The sequence below is a fragment of the Crocodylus siamensis genome, chromosome 1 (assembly GCF_052110815.1).
Source record: "Crocodylus siamensis isolate JL-2025a chromosome 1, ASM5211081v1, whole genome shotgun sequence".
NCBI classification, from domain to species: domain Eukaryota; kingdom Metazoa; phylum Chordata; order Crocodylia; family Crocodylidae; genus Crocodylus; species Crocodylus siamensis.
In genome coordinates, this window is record NC_143395.1 from 340,395,684 (window position 1) to 340,404,595 (window position 8,912).

An 8,912-nucleotide genomic window follows, 5' to 3' on the forward strand; every position below is an offset into this window, starting at 1 on the left:
CTAAGTTATAACAACTGTCTGTAACTGTTTGTTTTCAAACAAAACCCCTTCTTCTAAAATAGAAAAGCAGAAAAAACATATACATTTATGTTTTTATCCAGTAGTAGAAGGTAATTTTTATGAAATCATCTTTTGAAACTTTATGTGTTTCTTGGGGAGGAGAGTTTGGGTGTGTGTGAATTAGTTCTCCGTGCATGTGGAGATAGGGAGCGGGGGGTCGGCCCTGTGAGAATAGAGATAAGGAATTAAACCTTTTTTTGTTTCTTGGGTTTGTGTGAATTAGTCCCCTGTGAATGTGGAGATAGAGGGTGGGGTTAAGCACATTTTAAATTTGTAGTGTGTGAGGCTTAGCTATACGTTTGTGGAAAGTGAATTCTCAGTGCTGAGATGTAGATTTTATATTTCCTAAGTGATCACATGCAACACTCCTGAAGAAGTGGGGGACCAGGTTGGAGACCTCCAAAAACACTATAAAAAACCACAGAAATGCTCAGCCTGCAGATCATAACACCCAGGGATCAGAAGACCATCAGGACAGATTAGATGGGTATGGTTCCTTGGAAGAAAACATACCATCTACCTCTGAGAAAACTATATGTAAAAACACAAGGATTCACACCCTCAAAACAGGTGATCTGGGCCCTGTGAATAAGAAACCCAGGACTGATTGCTCACACATTTTAGTGAAAGAGGAGGGTCTTCTTCCTTTTTGGAAAGAACATGATTACTGTGAAAACAAAAAGATGGGGTTTTTGGGGGGTCTGAGTACCCATTGTGCCTTGAAAGATCATGATTATTGTAAAAACCAAAAGAGAGGGTGAGGGGGCTTTGGGGGTATGGGTAACCATCTTGCCTTGAAAGACCATGACTATTGTGAAAAAAAGAGGTGTGTTTTGGGTGGCATTGGCAGACTTATATATCTCAGAAAGAGTGTTTGGAGTGCTTTGAAAGATCATGATTACTGTTGGAGCAAAAGGGTAAATTTTATTTAGAGAGAAGGTAGTCTGTATAACCCCAACAGCAGTTGTTGTATACATCATAAGAGGAGGAGTCGTGATCAACCCGGGGCTAACCAGCAAGTGGCTTGCGGGGCAAGAAGTAAGGGCCTGGTTTAAGAGGAGTGTGGGCAAGGGTAAACACCTGTTGAGAAAAAATAAGAGATCCCCTAGTAATGGTGCTTTAGAAGACACTTTAGAGGGGCCCTCAAATGCTCCCCCTCCTCCTGGGCCTGTCCCTCCTCCAGAACCTGGAGGCTGGGAAATTGGCTCTGTGGTCGGACCCAGAGGGTTGTAATTGATGGCAGTCACTCATCGTGGTGCCCTGTGACCAGTGGGGTCCCTCAAGGCTCTGTCTTTGGCCCATACTGTTCAACATCTTCATTAATGATGTGGACATTGGAGTCAGGAGTGGACAGGCCAAGTTCGCCGATGACACCAAACTTTGGGGCAAAGCATCTACGCCAGAAGATAGGCGGGTGATTCAGGCTGACCTGGACAAGCTCAGCAAATGGGCGGATGAGAACCTGATGGTGTTTAACACCGAAAATGCAAGATTCTCCACCTTGGGAGGAAAAACCTGCAGCATCCTTATAGGCTTGGCAGTGCTACATTGGATAGCACCACAGAAGAAAGAGACTTGGGGGTCATCATTGACCACAAGATGAACATGAGCCTGCAATGCGATTCTGCAGCTAGTAAAGCGACCAAAACGCTGGCTTGCATCCATAGATGCTTCTCGAGCAAATCCCGGGACATCATTCTCCCCTTGTACTCAGCCTTGGTGAGGCTGCAGCTGGAGTACTGCATCCAGTTTTGGACTCCACAATTCAAAAAGGATGTGGAGAAGCTTGAGAGAGCCCTGAGGAGAGCCACACGCATGATCAGAGGTCAGGAAAACAGATCTTACGATGATAGGCTGAGAGACATGGGACTCTTTAGCCTGGAAAAGCGCAGGCTCAGGGGTGATCTGATGGCCACCTATAAGTTTATCAGGGGTGACCACCAGGATCTGGGGGAACGTTTGTTCACCAGAGCGCTCCAAGGGATGACTAGGTCGAATGGTCACAAACTCCTGCAAGACCGTTTCAGGCTGGATATAAGGAAGAATTTCTTTACTGTCTGAGCCCCCAAGGTCTGGAACAGTCTGCCAGCGGAGGTGGTTCAAGCACCTACATTGAACACCTTCAAGAGTAAATTGGATGCTTATCTTGCTGGGATCCTATGACCCCAGCTGACTTTCTGCCCTTTGGGCAGGGGGCTGGACTTGATGATCTCCCAAGGTCCCTTCCAGCCCTAATGTCTATGAAATCTATGAAATCTATGAAACCTTAGGAATCAGAGAGGTGGGATAGTGAATATGATTTAGAAGACCCTCTAGAGGGTCCCTTAAATGCTCCCCAGCCTCCTGAACCTGCAGAGGTTGTTTTACCTGATGTACATATGGTGTGGGTGAGAAGGCAAGAGTGGTCTGTAGCTAGGTTTGGAGGTACCAGATACACAGAGGAGTTCCATTTTGTGAATCTGGAGCTTGTGCCATTACAAGTGGAGTATGAAGCCATAAGCAGAGAGATAGAACAAATTGTAGCAGAGCTCCACCAGAGATTCACGTCAACGACTATGCCCAGTTATGTGTTCGGGCAGATAGCATGCCAAACTTTATATTCTCAAGCTATTAATTAAAATCAGATGACCCCAGGGCTGTTTTTAGAGTGGATCAGTAACCTGCTACAAAAAGAAAAATACTGCTTGATTTGACATTTCGGCTTGTTGTGGTCATTGTGTGTGGTGGGTGTTGCAGAGTTAGAAGCTCTATCCCCTATTCCCAGATTATTACTAAAAAGACCAAGTATTTAATAAACCTGAACACCTTTGATACTAGCCTGTGCTTTGCAGGCAGTCTATTGGCTGTTACAAAATGTAGAGTGGCCACAGATACTGAACTGCTAGATGGTGCCAAAGAACTGCACAGGAAATTAGGCCTCTCTATACATCAAACAGTTATGCTCCACCAAGTACCTTTGTTTGAAGACCTTGAAGAGGTTAACATTCATATAGTAATGCATAAAGAAAAAAATGGGTGATTAAGAACCGGGCATTTTCCTCCTGACCAACCAGCTGCTTACACTTTTAAAAAAGCAACCAGCAGGAATAAAAAGAGATGATGTACTGGTGGTCTCTTCTTCGCTCCTGAGATGGTGGAACGGAAACATGTTTAACTGCATAAAAAGAAATTTGTCTCTCTTAAAATTGCTTCTCCAATCTTTCTCACAGCAGAGAAAAGCTATACTCTGCTTGGCCTCTGACAATTTAGTATCAGCCATTTCAGTTTCATAGTTTCATGGTTTGTAGGGTCGGAAGGGACCTGAGCAGATCCTCAAGTCCAACCCCCTGCCATGGCAAGAAAGAGTACTGGGGTCAAATGACCTCAGCAAGGTGTTCATCTAGCCTCCTCTTAAAGACCCCCAGGGTAGGAGCCAGCACCATTTCTCTTGGAAGTTGGTTCCAGATCCTAGGCACCCTGAGCATGAAGTAGCGCCTCCTGATATCTAATCTGAATCTACCCTCTGCCAGCTTGTGACCGTTATTTCTTGTCACTCCTGGGAGAGCTCAGGGGAACAGGGACTCCCCCAATGCCTGCTGGTACCGCCAAATAGTTTGTAAATGGCCACTAGATCCCGCCTTAGCCTTCTCTTGTGGAGGCTGAACAGGTTCAGGTCCCTTAGCTTTTCCTCGTAGGGCCTGCCCTGCTGCCCCCTGATCATATGAGTGGCCCTCCTCTGGACCCTCTCCATGTTGTCCACATCCTCTTGAAGTGCAGCACCCAGAACTGGGTGCAGTACTTCAGCTGTGGCCTGACCAGTGTCACATAGAGGGGGAGTATCACCTCCTTGGACCTCCTTGAGATGCATCTGTGGATGCATGACAAGGTGTAGTTGGCCTTCCTGACCACGTCCCCACACTGCCGGCCCATGTTCATTTTGGCATCAATAATGACTCCAAGATCCTTTTCTGCCTCTGCACTGACAAGAAGGGAGTTCCCCAGCCTGTAGGTATGCTGCTGGTTCTTCCTCCCCAGGTGCATCACCTGTCAGTGTTGAAACCCATCCTGTTCTCATCCACCCACCCCTGTAACCTGTCTAGGTCCGATTGCAGCTTATTCCTCTCTTCTAGCATGCCCACTTCTCCCCACATGTTAGTGTCATCTGCAAATTTGAACAGGGTGCTTTTTACCCCCTTGTCCAAGTCGCTGATGAAGATGTTGAACAGTGCAGGCCTGAGGACCGAGCCCTGGGGGACCCCACTGCCCACATCCCTCTAGGTCGAAAATGATCCATCCGCCACCACAGTCTGGGTGCAGCTCTCCAGCCGGTTAGTCACCCATTTGACTGTGTAGGTGTCGATGCCACAGTATCCTAGTTTTTTAATGAGAATGGGGTGAGAGACAGTGTTGAAGGCCTTCCTAAAGTCCAGAAAGACTACGTCCACTGCTACCCCTGTATCTAAGGATTTGGTGACCTGTTCATAGGAGGCCACCAGGTTGGTCTGACAGGACCTGCCTCTAATGAACCCATGTTGGTTGCCTCTAAGCATAACCTCCCCCTCTAGCCCCTCTTGGACATGCACTATGATAGTTCTCTTAAAAAGCTTACCCAAGATCAAGGTAAGACTAACTGGCCTATAGTTTCCTGGGTCCTCTTTCCTCCAATTTTTGAAAATGAGAACCACATTGGCCCTTTTCCAGTCCTCTGGTACCACACCAGAGCACTGCAAGTGCTCGTAAAGCTGTGCCGGGGTCCCGCAATGACCTCTGCTAATACCCTCAGCACTTGGGGTGGAGATCATCAGGACCAGCTGATTTAAATACATCTAGTCCCTCCAGAAGTTCCCTGACTAGATCCTCACTGACCCTAGGTCTGGGTGTGCCTCCCCTGGGGCCTAATGGGGTCCTGGTGTGTGTGTGGGGGGGGTGACCCAGTCTCTGCTCAGGAAAATGGAGGCAAATAAATTGTTAAATAGGCTAGCTTTGTCATCTGGTGTGACAACCAGATTTCCTAGCATGTCTTGCAATCGCCCCACGTTACCCAATACCTTCTTTTTACCCACTATGTATTTTAAAAAGGACTTCTTGTTGTCCTTGATCCAGGTAGCTAGTCCCAGTTCCATCTCCGCCTTGGCCTTCCTGACCTCCATGGGGGCTTTTGCGCTCTTTTGCCTCCTTTGATTCGTGTTGGGTTTACCTCCCTTTGGGCTTGGAGGATCGTCGCCTTAAGGAACGACCACTCTTCTTGGACATCCGACTCCTCTTCCCTCCGGGACCTCAGTGCCTCCCTGACTATTCTCCTTATCTCATTGAGGTCCGCCCTCCTGAAGTCCAGGACTGCTGCGTTGCTGCAGGCCTTTGCCACCTTGCGCTGGATGGTGAATTCCAGCAGGCAATGATCGCCGTCATCCAAGTGGTTGTGCACCTGCAGCCCCCTCACCAGGTCATCGCCCGTGGCCAGGACCAGGTCCAACAAGGAGTCTTCCCTGGTAGGGCTGTGCACTTCCTGGGTTAGATGGAGGTCTTGTATCTCAGCTAGGAACTACGTGAGTGATCAAACCTGGCTGACTGCTCATCCCAGCAGATGTCTGGAAAGTTCAGGTCACCCATGATGACCACATCCTTTGACCTAACTACCTCTGTGAACTGACTTAAGAATTCCTGGTCTAGCTCTTCCCCTTGGTTGGGTGGTCTGTAGTAGACCCCCACCATTAAGTCCCTTTCCCCTTGACTTCCTTGTATTCTAACCCAGAGCACTTCAGTGTGCCCCTCCCCCTTCCTGTCCTATCCCTCCTGTACAGCCTAAAGCCCTTGATATTCACCGTCCAGTCATGTGTTGGGTTCCACCATGTTTCTCTGAGCTCCACTGTGTCTGGGTTGGTGTCAGCTAGCAGGAGGGTAAGTTCCTCCTGCTTGTTTCCCATACTATGAGCATTTGTGTAGAGGCATTTGAGGCCTCCTGAAGATGTGTGCACTGGCCCCCTACTCTCAGTACTGCCCTGGCCCCTGCTACTTACCTGGGTATTTGTACTGCTTGTCGTCAGTCTAGGCTGGGTTGTTCTTGTGGGTGATGTTTCGATTAGTGGTCCAAGGCTTCCTCCGCCCTTGTCTTCCTCTTCCCCGATGAGCCTAGTTTAAAGCCTGCTGGAGGAGATCCACTAACCTAGAAGAGAACACACACTTACCTTTGGGGGAAAGGTGAAGCCCATCTCACCCGAGCATGTCTCTCGTCCTGATGTGCAGGTTGTTATCTAGGAAGCCGAAGCCTGCCTCGAGACACCATTCCTGAAGCCACCAGCTGATCTCCCTGATGCAGATCTCGTGTCGTCTTCCATGTTTGCTCACTGGTAGAACAGAAGAGAATACCACCTGTGCCCCTATCTCCCTCAGCATGCCCCCCAGAGCATGGTAGTCCACCATCAGGTGATCAGGGCTTCTCTTGGCTGCATCATTGGTACCCACATGGATTAGGACCATGGGGTAGTAATCGGTGGGCTGGATCAAGGCATGGATCATTCCTGTCACGTCCTGAATCTTTGCTCTGGGCAGGCAGTAGACCTCACTTGTTGAGGGATCCTGGCAACAGATGGAACCTTCTGTACCTCTCAGGATGAAGTCACCTATGATGATCACTCGAAGTTTCCTCCTCCGGGCCTGCTTATCTCCTTCGGCCTGTTCAGAGTGTGGAGTTGCCTCCTCTCTGGAGGTTTCCTCCTCTCTGTCCTTCTCCTGCAGTGTTGCCAGGGCCTCATACCTGTTCTTTAGCCAGACTGGAGGAACTGGTACTGCTTTGCTGTGAGCAGTCCTGGTTCTGGAGGTGACCATCTGCCACTCTGCAGTGGAGGGCACATCCCAAGATGCTTCTTCCTTGGGTGCATGGCCCTGCAGGGAAAGGAAATAACCATAAATTTCATCCTCCACCTCCCTGATTCCCCTCAGCCTGCTAACCTCCTCCTGGAGCATCCCCACTTGCGCCTCCAGGACCCTAAGACAGGCACCTGCAGGACAGGTGTGGGGGCCCCCAATCCCTGCACCCTCTGGCTCTGCTGGGCTTCCCCTGCAGGCCAGGGGGCAGGGGGACGCCAGCCCTCCCATGGGCTCTGTCCGGGTGGAGGCCTCAGACAAGCTCCAGGTAGGCAGTACCCCCTGGCAGAGGCCCTAGCAGCACTCTGCATTGACACCATTGTATGAGTTGCTGTCTGTTTATATTTTAGTGTGGTGTCTTTGCCCTACCCTTGCAGGAGTCTCCCTCCTGGCCCTTCCTGCCCGCCCACCTTCTCCAAAAACTGGGTTTAGCTTGTTTGCACACTCAGGAGTGCGGCGCAGCTTGGGAGCACAGCTCCCTACCGGCTCAACTAAAAGGGATCCAGGGGGCTTCCCTTCCGGATCTGGTTCAGCTGTGCTGGCTCCCTCTGCCCCACTTATCTTTTGGGGATCAGCTGTTGCTGCCTCCGCTGCTGGCTCCGCTGCTGCTGCATCTGCCTCTGCCTCGGGTTCAGAAATTGCTGTGAACACCTTAAAAGGAAACATCCCTTTGGCACCACATGAAATCTGCGTACAGAAAAAGAGACACGGGATCATAAAAAACCTAAGTAACAAAAGATTGTCTCTTAAAAAAAAAGAAACAGCTGGTGAAGCAGTCTGGGGGATTTATTGGCCTCCTGTTAAGTTTTGCTCTCCCTCTGATTACAGGGCTTTTGACTAACCAGTGATGGAGTATGCATAAAAAATGTACCTGGTGCCCAGTCACTAGCTGGAGCAATTAAAGGCTCTCCAACCACCTCAGGAAAATATTAGAACTGAGGCAACCTTCTTACTGGATGCTGAAATGAAGGACATTCTCCAAAGGCCGGGTTTAGCCGAATATGATAAAGCTAAACTGTATGCCACTATGCTTCAGTGACGTACTTAAAGCAGAGTGATCTGGACAGAGGGAAATAACCCTGTTTCTGTCAGAACAGAGCCCCCTAGAAGCCAGAAAACCCTTAGAAACCCTAACAAACCCCAACCCCATTGTTCAGGAAGTGTTGGATAATGTGCATGCCTGATACAGGAAAAATGCTAAAGTGTAGCTCATCAAGCTGAGCCAGCACAAGGATATTTCTTCTTGGGATGATCAAGGGGGCTATGTCTACTGTTAGAAAAACAAGATGACCCATGAGAAGCAGATGACCCTTGAGAAGCATATGACCTTTCCCTAAGCTTAAAGATAGCCTTTTGCTGACAGTAAGCAAACTTGTTCTGTGTATTTTGTAACTCTGTAACATCAAGCAAGAAAACAAAAACCCCAAAACTAGTGGAAATTCCCCAAAGCTGCACACACATATATGCCTTATGCCTATGTATACCTATATTTGCATATGTATGACCTGTTAGTGTAAAAGGTGCTACCAAACTCAGATTGAGGGAACTCTTTGTCTACTGGGCACTGAGTAACTTCTCTGCAGAGAAATAAATCATCTTGCCGACACTCCCTCATTCTCTGCCTAATTGATCGTGGCTAGGAACGAGCCCAGAGACGGGACATGGCCAGTGCTCCTCGGTGTATGGGTGCTACACAGTAGCTGGCCAATTTCCCCGACACTACAAAGACATGCTCATCAAGGGTTCTAACACGCTCGACTTAGTCTGGGGAACCCTTCAGACTCATGCTGGGTCTAGTAAATGCCCACCTAAAGGTTGGGACATCTTTATGAAAGTCACCTCTGAGCTGAGCATACTGTCTTCTGTTACGGGCAATGCCGTGAATCGTGATCATTTGGAACACCTGAAAGCACCTACCACAGACCAAGAAACACCAACCTTACCGCTTAGAAAGTGAAAAACTGCCTCTAAAAGCCATTCACTCTCCATGTAAAGTTTTACGCTTGAAA

The 8,912-nt window shown here is 48.8% G+C and overlaps 1 pseudogene; it reads right to left on the reverse strand.

Moving 5' to 3' along the window:
• Positions 1–7,570, reverse strand: LOC149874897 (uncharacterized; annotated as a pseudogene).
• Between the last annotated feature and the right edge of the window lie 1,342 nt (positions 7,571–8,912).